We start from the raw sequence: 22,948 nt of genomic DNA on the forward strand, positions 1-22,948 counted from the left end.
CTATCTGGTGAGAGAGTCAATATTGAAACCCAGGTCTTCCATGCCCAAAGGGGTTTACTGCCATGTTTGGAGCCCTGGCAGGGACAGTGGGATGCTGGGCTTACCAGGGACGCCAAGACAGCCACAAAACATAGCCCTAAGGCACCAACTGCTGACTCTTCAGGAAGCATCCCAGACACGCGCGCGCGCGCACACACACACACACACACACACACATCTCCATCACCATCCGTGTTTACTTTATGGTAAGCACAGAAGATGTCAACTCCTTGAAATGAGGAATTAATCTCCCTTGTTCATTGATGGTCCCCCACAACTGTGCCTGGGACATGGCACGAGCTCAATAAATATCTTTGGGAAAAGGTAAGGAAGAAAGAGAGGGAAGGAGGAAAGAATGAATGGAGGGAACAGGGAGAGAGGGAATGAGGAAAGTCCTCTCAGGAGTGTATGCTGATATTAAAGAAGTGGAAGGAGGTGTTGCTTTGGACTGTGAAATCCTGCTTCCTGTGGGTCTATTTTCAATGCAAACACAACCCAGCGACCACCTCCTTCCTCCCCTACTTCACATTGGACTAATAGAAACTGCCCTCTAGTCTATCACCACCACCATTTTTGCATCTCATCAATCAAAGTAGAAAACACTGGAGCCCAGCCAATCACCATACAGCTTGACCTTAACCATCTCTGTGGCATTCAATCCTATACTCAGTCATTAGCATCAGAATCCCTGGGGTAGAGCTTAGCATCAGTATTTCTTAAAGCTCATCAGTTGATTCCAATGTACAGCTAAGAAGCTGAGTTGAGAATGAGAACCACTTGTCTGGAGGATAGAGAAGTCTTGAGACAGACAGACAGACACACACACACACACACACTACTTGAAATCTAGTCTGAGGGCCCATAGAGAAGATTGTAGTCCCACTTCATCTGGAGTCTTGGCAAACTACAGCTGTCTACCACCTCTGCATTTCCACATTAAGCAGAGTTGCACTTATCATCTCCTCTGTCTGTTTGTAAAGCCCTGGAGTTCTTGGAGGAAAGGACTTGGTCTTCTTCCTCCACCTCACTGTCACCTAAGAGCACCTGGCAGGTATCAATGCTCCACCCGCTACTGGTGGTGTGAGCAAGCTCGTAGGGAGCAGACCCCCGGGAGGGCACATTGAGAGGAGGAGCTGGTCTCACAGTAAATCCTGCAAGGAGGTTTCCTGTACAGCCTCTGTTTTTCTTCTCTGACTCCTTCCCTCTGCTCTGGCTCTGGACACTCCTGCCCACTTCCTGGCTCCCTGGCAAAATGGGGAGATCCTGGCTGAGAACCCAACTTCTCAGCATTGGGCTGTGTCAACCCTGCTGAGAGGCCACTGAGCATTTCAGACCTGCAGGGCAGACCTACCTCAATCCTTGCTACAGCTTCAGATCAATTGAACTGATTCAAAAGGGAACAAAAAGGCCCAGACTCCCACAGAGGCAGCTAAGGAGCCAAAGGGAAAAGAGAATGTCTAGCTGAATGGGGGGTGACAGGGATCCTGGCCAAAATTCCCCATAGAAGACACAGAAATCAATTTTGAATGGATTTGGACAGACAGTCCTGCCAGGAAATTCCAATGGTGTCTAAATACCAGTGGCAGACAAGGAGAATGTGTGTTGTTCTGCAGGATCACCGTGGGCCACCACGGCTGTCAGGGACCTGGATACCTCCAGCTCAGCCCACCCACCCCCAGCCTCTGACACTTCTCCCTCCACTGAGCTCGCTCTCTGGCTGCCTGAGTCACTGTAATGCTTTCTTCTCCAAGGAGTGTGTCCACTGCTACTATGGGTAGTTGGTTCTTGCCCTTTTTGTTTCTTATTCGGCAGAGAAAATGAGTGGAGATGCCATATATAGAGAGGTCCATTCAAGCCCTGGGTCAGCAGGTGACTCAGGTAAAGCTTTTGGCCTTAAAGCTATATGAAACCAGAAAAGGCAGCTTTATTCCTCTCTCCAAGCTTTCATATCTTGTTAGCTACAGGCAGCTGAAGAACTGCCCCTACCCCTTTCCTCCCATGTGAATGCCAGAAGCATCACCATGCAAAGGATGGCAAATGTGTTTGCTTTCCAATGCAAATTCCAATAGATTGCTAATGCCTGCTGGGGCACAGCCCTCCCCAGGCTCAGTGGAAAAATCACAGTTGATTAATGATGTCTGCCACTTGTCTGTAAAGGAGACTTGTAGAGTATCCACCTTTTTTTTTCTTTCATCAACCTCTAGGGCAGTGGTTCTCAACCTTCCTAATGCTGCGACCCTTTAATACAGTTCCTCATGTTGTGGTGACCCTCAACCATAAAATTATTTTCATTGCTATTTCATAACTATAATTTTGCTGCTGTTATGAATCGTAATGTAAATATCTGATATGCAGGATGTATTTTCATTGTTACAAATTGAACATAATTAAAGCATAGTGATTAATCACAAAACAATATGTAATTATATATGTGTTTTCCGATGGTCTTAGGCGACCCCTGTGAAAGGGTTGTTCGACCCCCAAATGGGTCACCACCCACAGGTTGAGAACCGCTGCTCTAGGGAAGATCAAAGTTCCCCATAAAAATTCTCATCCTCATCAAGTACACACTGGGCTGCTGAGGTAGATAAGGTAGCTTGGGTGGGAGGTCCAAGCAGAGACAGCTCTCTTCCATGGGATGGGCATTTCCTCTGTTTGCTTAGAAACTGAGGAAATGAGATAACCCTCTTGGTCAGGGGGCATCCTGAGTCTCAGAGGACAAAGGCAGGGAGGAGGAAGAAGACAGGCATGGGTGGCTCTGGGAAAGTGAGCAAAGGGAATGCTCCAGATTCACAGCCTAGCTGCCCAGTCAGGACAAAGCCAGAGAAGACAGGGGCTGAAGCTCCTCTGACAAATAATGGCACTGCCACACCTGTCCCTGCACAGACCTCCCTGGGATCCCAAGCAAGAGGGCACTGGGCAGCCGGATGAGGACTCAAGCAGTTGTAAGAATGGCAATCCTTGTCATTTCCCATCTGCCATAAGCTTGTCAGTGAGGAAAAGTCTTATTGCAAAGAAGGAAATGGAAGAAATGGGCATCTTATTTGTTTGTTTGTTTGTTTGTTTGTTTGTCTTGGGGGAGGGGCAGTAGTTGAACACATTTTTTATTTATGCAAATCATCCAGAAAAACATGGTGTATAGCCTACGAACTAGAGAAAGCCTTTTCTAATAGAAAAGAAAGGAAAGGAAAGGAAAGGAAAGGAAAGGAAAGGAAAGGAAAGGAAAGGAAAGGAAAGGAAAGGAAAGGAAAGGAAAGGAAAGGAAAGGAAAGGAAAGGAAAAATGAAGAAAAACCCTTTGGAGCCACAATGAACCATAAGTTGGCCCTGAATTTGCAAAACAGCTTCTGTTTTGTTTGCTGGTTGGCTTGCTCTTTGCTTTTTTACAACAAAAACAATAGCAAGAAGGCTGAACTGCAGTAACTTTGATGCTATCTAATGGCATTGGATCTGCTCCTACAACCTCCCTGCTTGTCTGTGGCTGAGCAAAAATAAAATACAAGTGTGTTATCTGGGGTAGGGAGAAAGGCATGCATTCCCATTATCATATTAGCAGATTAGGGAGACTCCAAGAGCAGGCCTGTGGAAGCAGACAGGATGTCCACATTTCAGCAGAGAGGGAAGGGAGTCAGGAAGGTCTTGCCTGGGAGGAAAGAGTCAGGCACCTGGGTGTGGGCTCTTCTGAAAACTGGGAGCAGCAAGGGGACAATGGGTGCTAGGCTAGATGAGGAAGGGGCAAAACTGACCCAAGGTTCTGAAAGAGAAAGTCCAGATGTGCCAGTCAGGTGGCAACTGGGTCTCCATCTTATTTAGAACCAACCCCAATAGTTCGGTTCTCAGCTTGTCGCTGCCACAGCCACATGTAATCACTGCTACTGCTTGGGGTGGTCTGTTAAAAAGATGTTGTCCCTCCATCCTCTGATAGCTTTTCTTACTTAAAACACACACACACACACACACACACACACCCCAGGGGAATTTAACCCAGTGAGACCACATAGAAAGACCTCTTTGAGTAGTTAGCATTTCAACCCGAGGCCTTCCGGCTTCAACAGACTTCTGGGAGTTTGCTGAGAATTTTCATAAGGTTTTGGCAAGATTTTGCTTTCCTTCCATCAGGCATTTCCTACCTTGTGAAAGGAAAAATTCTTAGCTTCTGTATTTAGAAACTTAATACCAAAAAAAACAAGGCCTTTTACATGTGAAAGACAGAAGAAGCCAGGAAACCATCCTCAAGAGGCACCTCAGCCCTTTGGTCAGTCAGTCAGCAGGGTTTGTGGAGCGTGAGGCCTTCTCTCACCCACACTGAGTGCAGCGGGGCACAGACAGAGGAGCTGAAGGCTGGACCCCTGAGGGCAACGAGCACATTCCCTTCATTCAGCAGAAATACTTGGAGTGTGTCCTATAAGCCAGGCATTGTGGTTTTCTCGGGGTGGAGGAGGGGAAGGAGTTCTGTTGGACAAGGGCTCTATTTCCAGAAATATACACAAATAACTGTAGGAAATGGGAAAATGTGATGGGAATTACAAGAGAGGTTTACAGAAAGTGCTTTAGGACTGTGAGTTAAGGGGCAAATGAACATCTAGCTGAGATAACCAAAAGAGTCTGCATGGAGGAGGTGGCAGTTGAGCTAGATATGGAAGAAGTGGCAGTTGGAGTGGGTTTTACTCCGAAATAGGCAGTAAGGTGAGGCAGTGAATAGCATGAGCTCTAGAGAAGGATGCCTGGGTTCCAACACAGGCTGCACCACTGATCAACTATGTGAGGCCCTTGAACAAGTTTACTTACATTTCTGAGCCTCAGATTTTCTCATCTGTGAATGAGGGCCAATAATATCTACCCCTTAGGGATAGTTGAAAGAATTAAATGAGGTAATTAATGAAAAATAAGGGGGGGATGAAAAGCAAGGTAATTAAGGAAATAAATGAAAACCTCTTGACATAGAAAGTCCTCAAGAAACGTTACTCAATAGCCTGTCTGGCATGGCCCAGTGGTTGAGCGTCGACCTATGAACCAGGAGGTCACGGTTCAATTCCCAGTCAGGGCACATGCCCAGGGTGTGGGCTCGATCCACAGTGTGGTGGGCGTGCAGGAGGCAGCTGATCAATGATTCTCTCTCATCATTGATGTTTCTATGTCTCTCTCCTTCTCCCTTCCAACCTGAAATCAATAAAAATATTTTTTTAAAAGAAATGTTACTCAATAACTCATTTTTTAAAAAAAACAAAAAAGATGGGGACTGTAAGGACTGTAAAGAGTGGCTGACAGGAAGTCTTGATTGGACAGTGGGGACACACTGGGTCAGAGGTATGGGATGAGAAGGTTGGATCTGCTGCTGGACGTTCCATGCTGAATAAGATGATTCAGAAAAACCAGCTCATACATTCCACATCAAATGGAGCAAAGTCATTGTCAAGATAAGGAAAGCCTTTCATAAGATGAACAAGAAGGCCCTTTGACCTTTTAAAAATGTTTAATTGCCCTACTTGTAGTTAACACTTGGAAAATCCAATGTGCATATGTAAGAGCAATAAACACTCTAGAACAAGCCTGGGAGCACACACCACAATACTGGCCTTCAGTGACTTCCTTCAGGAAATGGGCCAGTAGCCTGTGTCCAACTGAGCCAGATGGGAAGCCAAGGCAAAAGGGAAAATCAGTAATACGGACACTGTCTTTGTTTACATGTTGATATTTTTGCATTAATTTTTATTTTTTAAATAAAATATTGCATTAATTTTTTAAAAATTTTGATAACTGGGTTTCATGGCACCCCTCTAAATTTTGCACCGACCTAGTCTCAGCCCTGGTGGTAGCCAGAAACATACTTGACTCTGGCTCATCAAAACCCCAAATTCCTGGGACATAGAAGCATGAACAGACTGTTGTACCTCAGAGGAAAGGCAGGGGAGGGTGGGTGGGAAGAGGTCAACCGATGAACTTGTATGCATAACCCATGGACACAGACAATAGGGTAGTGAGGGCCTGGGTGGTGGTGTGGGGGGGCGGGGTTCAGTGGGAAACAGGAACAGGCTGGAAGAGGTTAATTAGGGGTGGGGGTGGATCTATGTAATACTTTTAACAATAAAGATTTTAAACAATAAAAAATTATCCCTAAAAACAAAAAAACAAAAAAAAAATCCATCTTCCTTATGGATATGTCCATGTTACCAAGAGCCTAACAGATGACTCTGATGAGACTTTCCAACTCCCTACTGATAACACTGCCCGCTGATGTAACGTTTATAAGGTACATAATCTCATGTTTCCTCACAGTAACTTGGTGCAGGCATGGGTAGCATCTCATTTTTCAGGTAAACTATAAGGGTTTGTCTTGGTAGGAAACGAACCTCTCCAAGATGATTTGGAGCAAACCACTGTATGACTAACCTCACTAAAACTCAGTGTCTCGCACAGCTTCTTAAGGTTCAAGAGTCCGACCACATGCCTGTGAATCCTGGATCCACCATTTCCTGGGTGGCTGTGTGACCTGGAGCCCATTACTGAGTTCTCTCAGCCTCCGTTTTCTCCTCTGCAAAATAGAGCTAAGAATAACTGCTTTGTTTTGAGGATTAAGCCGGTTATCCATGTGAAGCACTTAGCAGTGTTGGGCAGGGAGCAAGCGCTTATTAATAAATCTTGATTGTTGTTACATGCAGTACAGATTTGGAAATCTTCGCAGAAAGGAAAGGGAGGCCACGGCAGTCTGTCAGGATGAACTGCTGGTGTGAGGCGCCTTTCGGCTGTCATCAAATCGCCCTGAGAAGGGAGCTTTCATCGAAATCTAACATCAGAAAAATTATCTGAATCCTAGAAATAGACACAAGAGACTACTGAGTGTTTTTCAGTGCAGTGCTGGTCTTGACTTTCCACATCCCAGGCTACTTTACACTCTGTGAGGACAGAGGTTGACTTGCAGAATTTCATCTGGTAGAGATGCAAATATTCAAGTCTGGGAAGCAGATACCCCACAGATTGCTGGGTATGGCCCCGTTGGACTTTAATCCAGCAATCTATTGAATTGCATATATATGCACAATTACAGATAGTATAATATATAATTACATATAATATAATATAATTACATTATATATAATAGAATATATAATTATATATTATATTGCATGTAATTTTTATATTTTCTATTATATGTAATTATATTATATAACATATTATATATAACTATATAATTGCACATGTGCATATAATTACATACATATTATATATCATTAATTATATATATTTAATTATATGTAATTTTATATAAAGACATACATATGTATCCCTTTATATAGGGATATGTATGTATCCCTAGCTTCTGAAATGCTCTTTGGGCAGGTTTCAACATAGAATTGGTTCTCTAATTAATTCATGAGTGGAATAAAAACCTTTGGCATGTATTTCTTTTGTATTTGCGTGTGTCTTTTTTGTTGTTGTTTTTAGAGTTGTGCTTTTTCATTCCTTTGAAAATTATACTTTTACACCACACAGAGAGACAAGGCATTCTCTGGGGGCCCAAACGAGGCCTTGAAGGAAGCCACGTGATTCCTGGCTGAAGAAAAACATCCCAGCGACACCTTTCATACTGGAGATGGCCCCTTAGCAGCCGAGAGTCTGGTCCTTGACTCAGGCACAGACAGCATGGGAGCTTGGGGCCTTCATTCCATGCCTGGCACTGAGGACCTCTCCTCACCTGCTTCCAAACAAGGTTCCAGCTCAGAGCAGAGGCTGGACCAGCCCGCTGGAGTTTATGGATTATTTGGCAACGTGCAGAGATAACACTCTGTGCAAATTTCCTCACATTGTTCTGCGTGACTCTAAGTGCTCCCAGATGGGATAACGTACAGATAAGTGACGGGAAAGGATGGGGTACCTGGGTCTCCCCCTCCTTGCATCCCAGTCATTTTCATTCACGATGACTGTGGCCTTGTCTCACCTTCTCATTCTGCTACTTTCTGGCAAAAACTAGAATCAGAGCCTCTCTTACTTTCTTCAGAATCCCAGTGGAAATCCCCTCTTACTGGGGTCAGAGTGAAACCTTGGTATTGCCTGGGGAACTTGTGATAATGGGCAGCTGTTTTTGATTGTGATCCTGTGGCCAGTGCTGAGCTTTAGAGGGGAAGCCACGTTCTGGTATCCTCTTCCCTCAGCCCAGCCCTCAACCTGCTGGTGGAGATGAATGGGACAGATACAAGATGTATTTTGGGTGGAAATCTCAGGACTTGTTGATAAATTGGATATGAGGGATTAGGGAAAGGGAGATAGCAAGATTGCATCTCCGGGGAAATATAACCATTAGGTTAGATATAGACAGGGACATAGACATAGATACACATAGAGATAGACTGATCTGTAGGAAGAGATTTCGTATAAAGTGTAGTTCACGCGACGACGGAGGCTAAGAGATTCCACAATCTGCATCTCCAAGCTGAAGACCCAGGGAAGCTGGTGGTGTAGTTCAAAGGCCTGAGAACTGGTGGTGTAGATGCCAGTCCGAGTCTGAAGGCCTGAGAACCAGGACTGCCAAGGGCAGGAGAAGGTCAATGTTTCAGCTACAAGAAATCAGGCAGATAGCAAATGCAAGCTTCCTCCATCTTTTGTTCTATTCAGACTCTCAATGGACTGAATGAAACCCACCCACATTAGAAAGGACCACCTGCTTTAATCCATCCAATTCAAATGCTAATAATCTCTTCCAGAAACAGCCAGAAATCATGTTTAACTAGATATCTGGGCACCCAATGGCCCAGTCAAGTTGGCCCTTAAAATTAATTAGCACAAAGATGGTGCCTAAGTGTTTAGTTTAAGTAACTGGGTGCAAGGTGATGCCATTTACTGAGATGGAGAAGATGGAAGGAATAGATTTGGAGGTAAGAGAATCAGAAGAGAAGGAGGAGCTAGTCCTGTTACATTTGGGAGACTTTAATACAATGTGCATAGAATTATACAGAGGGGATATTAGATTCCTTTTATCAACACAGTTATATTTGGGAGGCCTCCTTCAGCTACTGAAAATCTTTGTATGTGGAAGGTCCATTTGCTCTTTGTTCACCTCAGCAGCAGCTGAGAGTCACCACAGGGTCCTTACAACTGTACAGTTAGCATGTGTTTTACCAGATTTTCCTCTCAGAATCCTGGATGTTTGTTCATTAACAAAGGACACAGTCTTGTGCCTTATGTCCAGTGATATCATCTCTTGAGATCCTATAGTATAACACTTTGGTGCTACTGCTCTGTTTGAGTCTCTTTATTTATTTGCACTGAAGATTAAATTGTTTTAAATTATAGCATCATAATTGTCATTCAAGAGCCAAGTCTTAATTGTGCTCTGTTTAAAAAACTAATAAAAGCAAGTAAACAGCCATTTTAAATAAAGTAATTGATGAAGGGCAATGCATTATTAAGCTAAGTCAACAAATGGAGTTATTTTGTCTATTTTAATAGGATTTGGTGGGGTTTGTTTTTATGTGTGTTTTTGTATGTTTGTTTGTTTAGCAGAATGGAGATCAATTTGAGGGCTTGCAATAAAAAAAAAACATTTTCTCACTAAAAGTAATAGCGTGTTTCAACTTTGGATGATGTGCCCTCTTATGCGGGATTTTAAGAAAAGAATTGCTTGCCCAGCTAGTGAGCATTGACCTATGAACCAGGAGGTCATGGTTTGATTCCCAGTCAGGGCACATGCCTGGGTTGAGGGCTAGATCTCCAGCAGGAGGCATGCAGATGGCAGCCAATCCATGATTCTCTCTCATCACTAATGTTTCTATCTCTCTTTACCTCTCCCTTCCTCTCTCTGAAATCAATAAAAACATTTTTAGGAAAAGAAGAAAAAAAAAGAATTGCTCTTATAAAGTGAAAAATGGTATTGGCTGTCCGAGGTTGTCAGGAAGGGCAGCCACCAGGTCAGGTCCCCTAGGTCTGTCCCACCCTTCCTGGCAGAGTTAGGACCAGCTGCTCTCCCTCCTTCCTATTAAAGATACCAGGCTAAATCCCAAAATATTGAGCCTCATGACAGCTGTGCCTTGTTAGCCACGACTCCAATTCTATATCCCTAGACATAAATTCTTAGGAGATTAGTGGCAAGAAGTGGACTTATCTTTCCAAGCACTTAGCACAGTGTTAATAAATGCTGGCTATTATTATTCTAAGAAGGAGAGGAAAAGTTACATATTCAGATGCAAATGTAGTTATAGATGGCATAAATATTTATAAATAAAAAAGACTGAAGGAAATAAATACATTGGCAAAGGTTATCTCTGTGTAAATAGGATGACACTTAAATTTTTATTTTTTAGAATTCTAGTTTTTGCTTTTTAATATTTTCTATGAACATTTATTCATTCAACAAATATGTTTTGCATGCTTACTACATATTAGGCATTATGCTAGGCCCTGGAGGATATAATGGTGAAATAGGCACAGTCCCTACTAAGAGCTGATATCCAGTGGTGAAGACAGTTAAGGACAAAGGCAAGGGGTGGTGTACAAGTTCAAAACCATCATCAACATCATATGCATCACAAACCTGTATATGTAGAGTTTCCTGCAGATAAAAGTACAGACTCTCTAAAAAGGTATCTTTTTTAAACTCGCATAAAACTATCAAGTGGGATATCAGTGATCATGAGCAATTACAATGCAAAATGTTAAGAGCAGTGATGAAAAAACAAAAGATATTGTGCATTCTTTGCACATAAGAGAAGGCTTCCCATAGGAAGTACCATTTCAAGCAAACATGAGAGGCAAGTATCACTATTACATTTGTAATCAGAATAAAACAAAGTTGTTAAAAAGTAGTACTGGCTGTTGTTGGGTGACCAGCTATTGAATACTGAATAGGGAAGGAAGGAAGGTAGAGAGAGAGAAAGGAAGGAAGGGAGGAAGAAAGGGAGGGAGGGATGGAGGGAGGAAGGGAGGGAGGGAGAGAGGGAAGAAGGAAAGAAAGAAAGAAAGATTTATTTGTAAAAATCAGACAGATCAAATGACGGGTCCACTCTACCACCAATTCCAGGAAGAATCACAAATGGAAAAATAGTTTCCCAACACTCAGCCCGGAGCTACTCCTTTAAGTCCTTGCTACTTAAAGTATGGTCCATGTACCAGCAGCGTCAGCATCATCCAGACCTTGTTAGAAATTCAGAATCTCAAACCCCATCCCTGCCCCCACGGAATCAGAACCAGCATTCTGACCAGAACCAGCAATTTAACATGGATGATTTGCATGCACACTGCAGGTTGAGAAGGGCTAGACTTATGATTCACAATCTCGGCTGCACATTCAAATCACCAGGGACCTTATACAAATCTAACTGCCTAGCTTGGTTTGGTATTTGAAAGCATGAGTCCTGAATCTAATTTCCAGGTTTTCTAGTTGATTAACTGTGTGGCCTTAGGCCAGGTCCATGACCTTTGCTGCTTTGGTTTCTTCATCTGTGTAGTAGGCACCTACTGACATGGTTCCCAAGGGTCCTTCTCCTTGGTGTTCACACACTTATGTAACCCCCTCCCCTTTGAGTGTTTCCTGGACCTGTGACTTGACTCAAATAAACAGAATACAGCAAAAACAGCAGGAATAGATATTATTTTTTTTATGATCTGTTGTTTTTATTTTATTTTTTTTTTAATTTTATTTTTTATTACAAAGGGTATTACATATGTGTCCATTTTTCCCCCCCGCCCAAGACAGTCCCCTAGCCTCCCCTATCCCCCAGTGTCTTATGTCCATTGGTTATGCTTATATGCATGCATACAAGTCCTTTGGTTGTACATTTTGCCACTAGATATTATTAAAAAGCACCGGTGCCCTTGCCACCTACTGAAAAGCTAAGTACTTCTTCTGTCACCAGGGAATCCAGCCTCTGCTTCCGGAAAGTGTCCCTCTCTGCCTTGCTTGTCCTTTTACTGTTACTCCTACTTGATGTGTCTGCTTCTGGCAGTTCCTCCTCAAGATAAAACTATATTCACAGTAAAAAAAAAATGAGCTGAAAAAGATCTTTCTAACCTGCTGTAGACTGGGAAAGTTGCTGAGTGAAATTGTCACAATTGCAACTGAACTAAAAGTAAGCAGGCTCTGGTTTAGGGTTTGAGGAGGTCTCTGATGAGTACAGTGAAAGGTTGTTTTGGGTGTTGTTGTTTTTTTAATACAAGGGGTTTGTTACCATCCTTTCTGGTGCTCAAAGGCTCTTACTGCTCCTCGTTTCTCAGCTATGTTGCAGTCTGTTGGGGTCACCAGGTTTAGGTGACATCTCTGAATGTCCACTATGAGATGAGTACATTCTATATCAACCATGTCATGCATGACACTCTGATCTTATTCACCCCAGCTAAGACACACCAGGATGCTCAGTCCACAAAAACTTTGAGAAAATAAGTATTTGTTGCTTTAAGCCACTAACCAGTAACAGAAAACTAATATAATCTATAGACTGTGGATGATAATAGCATGCATTGCATAGATTATTATAAGATGAAATCATTCCCATAAAGTGCTTATAATGGGGACTGGTATATAATAAGTCTTATATACATTTTACCACTAGACATTATTAAAAAGCACCAATGTCCTTGCCATCTACTGAAAAGCTAAGTACTTCTTCTGTCACCAAGGAGCCCAGCCTCTGCTTCTGGAAAGTGTCCCTCTCTGCCTTCCTTGTCCTTTTACTGTTATTCCTACTTGATGTGTCTGCTTCTGGCAGTTCCTCCTCAAGATAAAACTATATTCACAGTAAAAAAAAAATGAGCTGAAAAAGATCTTTCTAACCTGCTGTAGACTGGGAAAGTTGCTGAGTGAAATTGTCACAATTGCAACTGAACTAAAAGTAAGCAGGCTCTGGTTTAGGGTTTGAGGAGGTCTCTGATGAGTACAGTGAAAGGTTGTTTTGGGTGTTGTTGTTTTTTTAATACAAGGGGTTTGTTACCATCCTTTCTGGTGCTCAAAGGCTCTTACTGCTCCTCGTTTCTCAGCTATGTTGCAGTCTGTTGGGGTCACTAGGTTTAGGTGACATCTCTGAATGTCCACTATGAGATGAGTACACTCTATATCAACCATGTCATGCATGACACTCTGATCTTATTCACCCTTACACCCAATTTCTCTTAGCTCTATCCAGAGTTTATCTAGTTCATCCAAAAAGATCCTTTGTTTTCAATGCCTCCATTTAATCAAGTTTAATTTCTATCATTTGCTATCAAGAGTTCTAACTTCTACAGGGATTAGGGGAGACTTGCTTGAGGGAGAAAAGATTAAATGGAGAGCTAGAGGATAAATTGGATGTAAATGTGTGGGGGAGAAGGGAGGGAATCAGAGGATGGTTTAAAGCAAAAGGAACAACTTGTGTGAATTCCCAGAGCGGGGAGGGAGCAAGGCAAGTTTGAGGAACGGAAGCAAAATTGGTGTGGCTGGACCACAATGCTTATGGGAAAAAGTGCACTAGAAGCAACAGGAGCCATGGCCTGCTGGTCTTACACACTGATGAGGAGTTTGGGCTTCAGTCTAAGGGCAGAGGTACAACAACAGTAACTGGTTTTAAGCCAGAGGTTAGCAAACTATGGCCCTGAACCCAGTCTGGCCCTCCACTGTTTTGGAAAACACATTTGTATTAGAACATAGTGTTAGCCATTCCTTCACCTGTTATCTGTGGCTCCTTTCGCACCACAGTGGCAGAAGGGAGCAGTAGTCACAGGTGGCAAAAGTTGCCGACCCTTGTTTTACACTAATAGGGTCCGTGATCAGACCTACATTCTATACAGATTCTGGCTGCTGGCGGAGAACATGTGGACAGAGGGCAGCCCTGTGGTCACTTTCCCCTTCGCTGTCACTTTTCCCTTCCTTCATCCTCCAGCACAGTGAACGATCTCTGTGTACAAACGAGTCCGAGGAAGACAAAGGACAGGCCAATGGTTTGGATGATCCACAGACAAGTAAATTAGATCTTTTGAGCTCGGCGTGTCAGCATTTTGAAAAACCCTGACTTAACTCTGGTGCCGTGTCACATATAGAAATTTTTTTGATATTTGCAACCATAGAAAAACAGACATATACTTTTGATATTTATTTTATATATTTAAATGCCATTTAACACAGAAAAAATCAACCAAAAAAATGAGTTCGCCTCTGACACGCGTGTCATAGGTTCACCATCACTGTTATAGGAGCTGGTCACTTTTTTTTTACATCCTCACCCAAGGATATGTTTTTTAGTTATTTTTAAAGAGAGGAAGGGAGAAAGAGAGAGAAACATCAATGTGAGGGGGAAACATCGATCATTGCCTCTCATACACTCCTTGACTAGGGATCGAACCTGCAACCTGGCAATCGAACCTGCAACTGTTTGGTATATGAGACAATGCTCCAACCAACTGAGCCACCCAGCCAGGGCAACTGGTCATATTTTTAATAAGCAAAGGGCATTTTGGAGAATAAGAGAAGAGAAATAGAAACACATATGTCAGAAAAGGTGGTGGTAGGTGAAGTCCAAATATTTAGATTTTGTCATTCGTTTGAAACAAAACAAAAACCAAGAAGCCAGTCCTGGCCGGACATCTGTGGTGCAGTCACCCTGTCCCCACAGACCATCCTGGAATGGCACACACCTGAGGATGCGCTTCTGATGCAATCAAAGGGAGGAAAGCCACAGGGATGTAGAAAAACTACACTGGTCCCCAAACGCAGTTGTGTGGGTCCTTCGTAGGTTTCCTTAGGAGCAGTATTTGCTAATAAAACAATAATTATTCTCTAACTTCGGTGGGGAGTGGGGAGGGTGAGATAGGAAACGTGAAGCCAAGGGGAGTTGTTTCTCCAGGACAGCTGGCGGAGACCCAAGGTACAAAGTTGTCTACAAACTCTCGAATCAGTGTGAGACATGAAAGAGAACTATGTGCTGGCAACGTGGGCTGGCCCGCCTTGCCAGAGCGGAATTGAAACCATACCTCCACCTCATGCAGACATCACCCACTGGAAGGATGTTCTTATAAATCCCAGCCTTGGAGCCCATCTCATCTGCAACCCCCTCCCTGTTCCCCTGCTCTTTCTCTCCTCAAACCAGAGGAACTTAATAAAAACAGAAGGAACACATCCCCGGAGTGCTTCTCTGAGCTGAAAAGGAGGGAGCACAAAAAATACACAGAGGATGAATAGGAACCCCTCTGGTCACTTCTGATCAAGTTCCAGGGGACTCTGCCATTGGGGCCCATTGGATCCAGGCCAGGCTGTGGACCCTGAGAGGGCCGGGGGAGACCCCACAATGCCTGCAGCAGCAGGACACCCCAGATCCTACTGCCCTTTCCCTGAGCCACTCTTCCCAGTTCCTAGCCAAGGAATTCCAGGTTGATTAATGAAAATCTGACCTCAATCCAGAGAAACTCCCATACTAGCCCAAAGAGAACACAAATAACTATACCCTGGATTGCTGTACTTACATTGAAAACCAAGGATGAATCACAGCTACAGAATTAGAGAAAGGAGTTTTTGTCCTGGGACAGATCCCACTCTTTCCACTGGGAGGTCCTGAACTTGGTATTCAAGACTCTCCATAATTTGAATCAACTGTCTCAACTTTCTCCCTTTCACTCTGTACACAAACACTGTCAGACAGACGTTGTCCCTCATTCATGCCACAGACACCCCGGCTCCTAATATTGCACCAGCTAGAATGTACTTCACCCTCATCTGGTCCCTCAACATCCAGGAAAATACTTCAGCAAAAAGCAGAGAGTGCTGCCCTGGCTGGTGTGGCTCAGTTGGTTGAGCGTCGTCTTGTATACCAAAAGGTCACCAGTTCAGTTCCTGGTCAGGGCACATACCCAGGTTGTGGGTTCAATCCTCAGTCGGAGTATGTACAGGAGGCAACCAGTTGGTGTTTCTCTCTCATATCAATGTCTCTCTTTCTCCCTCTTCCTTCCTCCCCCTTCCTTTCTCTCTAAAATAAAATTTAAAAATCAGAAAGTACTGATTTACCTGTAAACCTGTAAAGAAGAAGAGACCCTTCACAAAGCTAGAACATTTCCAACCCAGGGAGCCAGAACCAGAAATTTCATTTGGCAAATATAGTAGAGTATTTTTTTGCCAACACACTTTTGTCTCATGTATTATCACAAAAGAAACATACTGATATGTCTCTTTCTGAGTCCCCTGATGATAGAAATTGGTGATCTTTTCTATATATGTTTAAATTTCTTCCTGGTAATATCATTCTGCTACAAAGGTGCCAAAAGAATGAGGTTGTTTCTAAAATGTAGCTGCAAGTCCAGATTTAGGACAATATTTTAGTTCACTCCAAAGTTAAAGGATAAATTGACTTCCTTCATAAAAAATTAAATCTTAGTTGGGAAAATCCAGGTGGTGAGTTATTCAGACTGTCTCCACCAAAAAGGAAAATAAGGAGTCTAGAAAATTACACTGTCAACATATATGTATTTGTCTGGTTTAACTTTCTGTAATGTTAACATTCCATTTGGAGTTCTGGTTAAAGTTCAATCAAGAAAACCAAAAATAAACTGATAACATTAGCCCTGGATCAGCAACATTCAGGACCAAAAATATTACTTTAAGCAAGTACCCAGCCCTTCTGTGTGATCATTTATTAGCATTGCTCCCTCACTCCACCTTGAAATGCGCTCTTATCTTGAGTTTCTCTTCCTAGAGTTTCTTCTACGACTCTCGCCTCTTCCACAGGCTTTTCACCCATTTCTACCCCCTAAATGGTGGAGTTCTTTAGGACTCTGCTCTGGGCTCTCTTTCCTTCTCCCTCTATGCTCTCTCTTGAGACAACTGCATGCATGCTCCAGGGTTTGGATGACATCTCTAAATTGAAAGCACCTATAGTGGATTGAATAATTGTCCCAAAAAGATATGTTAAAGTTTTTATCAGGAGTTGTGAATGTGACTTTAGTTTAAATATGGGCTTTTTGGCAGCTGTCATCAAGTCAAGGATCTCCAGGTGATGTCATCCAGAATTGAACTTGGACCCTACATTCAATGGTGAGTGGCCTCATAAGAGAAAAAGAGAAGACACAGAAGGCCTTGAGCAGAGACAGCAGCTTTGAATCCCCAAGCCAAGGATTGTCAGCAGCCACCAGAAGCTAGAAGAGAGGCTTGTAATGGATTCTCCCTGGGAGCCTCTGGAGGGAACCAACTCTGCTGATACCTTGATTTTGGACTTCCGGCCTTCAGAACTGGGAGAGTAAATTTCTGTTGTTTAGGTTGCCAAGTTTATGGTCATTTATTTGGCATCCAATGGTATAATTCAGTCTGAATCCAGAGCCCTGAGAACTGTGGGGCCGCTGGTGTAAGTTCCAGAGTCTGAAGGCCCAAGAACCAGAATATTTAATGTCTGAAAGCAGGAGAAGATCAACATCCCAGCTCAGGAAGAGAGAAAGTTTTCCCTTCCTTACTGTTTTGTTCCATTTGGGCTCCTAACACATTGGATGATGCCCACCCACATTGGTGAGGACAGATCTCTTTACTCAGCCTACTAAATGTTAATCTCTTCCAGATACATGCTCACAGACACACCCAAAAATAATGTTTTACCAGCTATCTGGGCATCTCTTAGTCCAGTCAAGTTAATGCATAAAATTAACCATCACAAGTCCACCCTTGTCAACTTCACATCTCTATGTATTTCCTTAAACCATACTTAATCTCCAAATGAGAACATTAACAAGGTCATAATTCTGCCTAACATGAAACAACTGACCTGAATACAGCCAAAAATGTACTAACCTCTTCCTCAGTATCTCAACTGGTCCTGTTTCTTCTTCTGGTGGGGTGACGCAAACTCTTATTCCTGAATGATCTTGGCCATTGGTAATCTTACCTGGATTGCATTGTTGTAGTTTTCCATTGACCTTAGTTACAGGGCATGATAATACTAAGAGATTTCTTAAGGGATCTCCTAAATTTCAGTTATACTCTTCCTTACCTTCATTGTGGAGTAGTAGTCCAATTTTCCCTCGGTAGTCAGGATCAATCACCAAGTCAGCAAAGTAACTCCCTTATTTTCCCGTTGTTTCAGAGGCATGAGGAGCCCGAAGTGGCCAGACAGCAGTCTTAACTTCCAGTTCACTGGAATCATTGTTGTGTCTCCTGGTGGAAGCATTCCTCCCTCTGCAACTAATACCTATAGGCCAGCAGAACACAAAAATCACAAGAACAGGAAGCAAAAATTAGTTCCTAGTGGGTCACTAGGGGTAATAGTGAATGGTGCCACTCCCATTTCCACCTCTTAATTGCTGGACCTGTGAATCCTGTCTATAGGAGCAACAGCAGCATATATTCTATGCTGGCTCAGAGCACATACAGTCCCCAAGGTCTTGCCACCTAGCTTGCATTGTAATGAGTCTTCAAAAGGCCATTCCACCATTCTATCAAGCCAGCTGCTTCAGAATGGTGGGGAACATGGTAAGACCAGTGATTTTTCGTAAGCATGGGCCACGCTTCCTTTGCTGTGAAATGAGTTCCTTGATCCAAAGCAATGCTGTGTGGAATACCATGATGGTGGACAAGGCATTCTGCAAGTCCACAGATGGCAGTTTTGGCAGAAGCAATATGTGCTAGGATAATCCATATACAGAGTGTCTATTCCAGTAAGGAATAGACATCAGCCCCTTCACGATGGAAGCCATCCGATGTAACCAACCTGACACCAGATAGTAGGCTGATCACCCAGGGGAATGGAGTGCTATTGAGGGCTCAGTGTTGATCTCTACTCTCAGCAGTTTGCCTAACAACCAAAGACCTGACAATAAAATGGCAATAATGTTATTCTCTCCTTGACATCAGTGACTGCAGTTTCTATTTCTGTATCCCCAAGAATTGGCTTAAAACTAGTGTCATAGTAAGTGCTCAATCAGTGTTATTAATAGAATGATTGGATGTTTTTAGATACCAATTTAGACAAACAGGTTTCCTGCAGAGAATCCTCATAAAGTACTGTCACCTGACATGGATTTTAACCTAAGGGCTACAGTCAATATGTAATACTATCCTGTGTGGTGTTTTTGAGCTTCCAACAGCCAAATTTCCTGGTTTTCCTTTAGGACAGTGGCTCTCAACCTTCTGGCCCTGTAAATACAGTTCCTCATGTTGTGACCCAACCATAAAATTATTTTCGTTGCTACTTCATAACTGTAATGTTGCTACTGTTATGAATAGTACTGTAAATATCTGATATGCAGGATGTTCTTAGGCGACCCCTGTGAAAGGGTTGTTTGACCGCCAAAGGGGTCGCGACCCACAGGTTGAGAACTGCTGCTTTAGGAAGTCTCTCCTCACCCACTCTCACTCTTTTCACTTTGGCTGGAATATGGGAATGGGTGTCTACCACTGGACACTCAAAACACCACACCCTCCTGGCCATATTGATTGCCATTATGATCAGAGATGGGCACGTGATCCAACTCATGGCAGTCAGTCCACTGAGAGCTAATCGTGAGATTGGTTTGAATAACCAGAAAAGAGTTGGTGAGAGCTGGACTTTTTTCCACTCATCTTAGGTAAGTGAGGTTACAAGCCAGGAGTAGCCTGACACTGTCAGAGTGAGACAGGCCAGTAAGGCAGGACAAATAGAATGGGGGAACTGAGACAGATAGCTGAACAACTGACAGAGAAATTTATGGCAAATACAGAAGGTCACCTCCCTAGAGATAACATCTAGGCCTCAGTTGTATTTCAGCTCCAGACCCAGAAAAGGAACAAAATCAGATGGGTGACATCAGAACCAGCTGCAGTGACTACGGACCCCCTCTCCTGACACCAACCAATCAGTGGAGACCTCGACCCTGAAGGAGCACACCTAGAAAATTAATGAATATTCTGCTGAAGCCCTCCCCTCAGGCCTCCCCTAGGATTCCTGCGTATAAGAAAGAGATAAAAGCCTCAAGAAAAAGAACCCAGCACATCTGGGGAGCAGCCCCTGCCATTCCCTTTCCCTTCTTCTTCCCTCTCTTCTTCCCCCAAAGATATGCATCTCCTAAACCCTAAACCCCACAAATCTTGCAACCAGGGGAGCAATGGACACTGGCAGCTCATCCTAGGCTAACCCTGAACCTGTTCCCAAGGACCCCTTTCTCTGACATCCAGAGAGCTAAGGCAGCACAGCCTAGTCCAGCCGTGGGCAAACTACGGCCCGCGGGCCGGATCCGGCCCGTTTGAAATGAATAAAACTATTGAAAAAAAAGACCGTACCCTTTTATGTAATGATGTTTACTTTGAATTTATATTAGTTCACACAAACACTCCATCCATGCTTTTGTTCCGGCCCTCCGGTCCAGTTTAAGAACCCATTGTGGCCCTCGAGTCAAAAAGTTTGCCCACCCCTGGCCTAGACTCTCCCATTGCTTCTTCTGTGCTAAGCCCTTTCTTGTTTCATTGTTCCCAACTTTAATAAATGTTCCCTCATAGTCACCTGGATTCATGTTGTGAAATTTTTCCTGCATGAAGTCAAGAACACACACACTACCAGGTCCCCTGTCCAATAACAAGAGAGAAGGCCTTGCCTTAACTGGTTTGGCTCAGTGGATAGAGCGTCGGCCTGTGGACTGAAAGGTCCCAGGTTCGATTCCGGTCAAGGGCATGTACCTTGGTTGCGGGCACATCCCCAGGACGGGGTGTGCAGGAGGCAGCTGATCGATGTTTCTCTCTCATTGATGTTTCTAACTCTCTATCCCTCTCTCTTCCTCTCTGTAAAAAATTAACAAAAAATATATTTTTTAAAAAAGAGGAGAAGGCCTCTGACAATGGGGTGAACTCAAGGGAAGAAAAACCAAGAGGAGGAAAAAAACCAGGCCTTGACAACATTTTTGGAACCCCTAGATGTAGCTATACCTGAACTCATCTTGCCCCAGGACTTTAGCCACGTGACCCAACAAAGTACTTTTTTGTTGGGTTTTCTGTCACGTGCAGCAAAGAGGACCATGACTAAAATCCTATCTTCTGAATGCATCTGAATGTTTTGATGCTTTGAACCTGTTAATTACAAGTCCAATACATTATACTGAATAATTGATGCAAGCCTCAGGACACTGAGGCAGTCATAAGCTTATACAAGCCCGCAGGGTGACTGGTGAGGATCTAGACCAGCGGTCAGCAACCCATGGTCCGCGGAGCACTGGTGGCCCGTGAGGTCCAAAAGGTTGGCAACCGCTGATCTAGACTGCCCTACAACACAGGAGCTGTACTAGCCATATCTGTGAAACTTCCAAGGACCCATATGATTAATGTTAACTGGATCTGAAATTCAAACATCCTTGAAGAGAAGTCACATTTCACTGGAATTTCCATTGTAACACCAAATTAGTTCCCATTAATTGGTTCCCCCTTTATTTTCAATCACTTGTTGCTGTTAGATATTTGTACTGGCATTTTAGTCAGGAAGACGTTAGGGAGGCCTAATTGCTCAGACTCTATTTAACAGACAGCCTGGGCTATCAGATAGCTCTGAAAAGAAAACAATAGAGGGCTTAACATGCAACTCTAGGAATGTCAGGTATGTAGTCATAAAATCTAATAATTTCAGAGCAGGGAGCGCCTTAGATGAGCCGCCAATCTTCTCTGTGGCCTGAAACATTAAGTGCCCCCAGACCCGACTAATGAAAGGCTAAACCCATTGCCAACTGTTAAAACGTATTTTTGAAAAGATAAAAATCATGGTTCTCATACAAAATAAAATGAACACATGTCAAAGATTCTATTTTATTCATCAATTAATAAGGAACCCTAAGGTGTTCAAAGGAGAAGTCAAAGAACAGACACATATGTAGGCAATCAGAAGTGCTGATTGCATTTCAGAAATGCTGAAATGCATGTTAATAGATTCAAGACTGGCTTCTTCCACCAAACATTCATTTGCACTGAATGTGGACAAGAATCATTTACATGCCTATGGGGTGTTTTTTTTTTTAACTTACATAGTTATGAAATAGCTCGAGGGCAATAAAAGGTGCAGACCACTATAAAATTAAAGAACCCAAATTAAAAAACTGGACAGCATCCAGCATTCCATATGATACCCAGTAATCCCTTTCTCTCTTCACCAAGGACTTGTGCAATTTTTCCTCTAATAGATGATTTTTCACTAACCAAATATAGATTACACATGAAATTTGAGCATTTTTGTGGTTTTTAAAAGACCCCACTGAGCCTCAGTTTCCTCTCTTGAAAAAAGGAAATTGTAATATTCATTTTGGAGGGTGGGGTGAAGATTAAATGCAATAAAGTCTGGGAAATGCCCTAGAACCGCACTAGACACCCAATAGTCTGGGGAAGAATCTGTGCTTCAATAGAAAACTATGCATTGTCTACAGCACATCCTTCCCCGTCATCTGATTCTGATTCTAGGGTGGCTCTGCAGCTTTCATTGCCTTTGAGCTTTTCCTTGGCTCTGTAAGTCATAGGTAACTGATAGCGATGCAGGTCATTTTTGTCCAGGGACATGCAAATAAGTTCTGTCTGGCAAAGGCATAATCTGCCCCTTCCTTTTAAAAAGGCAGTTTCACAGTCATTTATGAATTCATTATTTCGAATCTGTAAAAGTCTGCATTGTGACTTCTCCCTTAAAGTAATTGTAACATCCATCAAAATTGCCTCCACAAGTATTAGCAACCTCTTGATAAGACAAAGCTGAGTTTATTACTTACTGAGGTGAAGAAGACTACTGCCTGGCAAAGCTGTGGCAGTCTCTCAGAGGAAGGGAAGGGACGGGAAGGGAAGGGAAGGGAAGGGAAGGGAAGGGAAGGGAAAGGAAGGGAAGGGAAGGGCGTCTATGATGCCAGACCTAGAAATGTGTTTTGGCTTGCTTTCTGGGCAAGTCAAAACACATGATACACATTATATAGAGATAAATCACAACCAGACAGTGAGGTTTTATAAGAAAAGAAGACGGCTAATTACATGAAATATTTCTAGTGTTAAG

The sequence above is a fragment of the Myotis davidii genome, unplaced genomic scaffold (genome assembly GCF_000327345.1).
Source record: "Myotis davidii unplaced genomic scaffold, ASM32734v1 scaffold120, whole genome shotgun sequence".
NCBI classification, from domain to species: Eukaryota; Metazoa; Chordata; class Mammalia; order Chiroptera; family Vespertilionidae; genus Myotis; species Myotis davidii.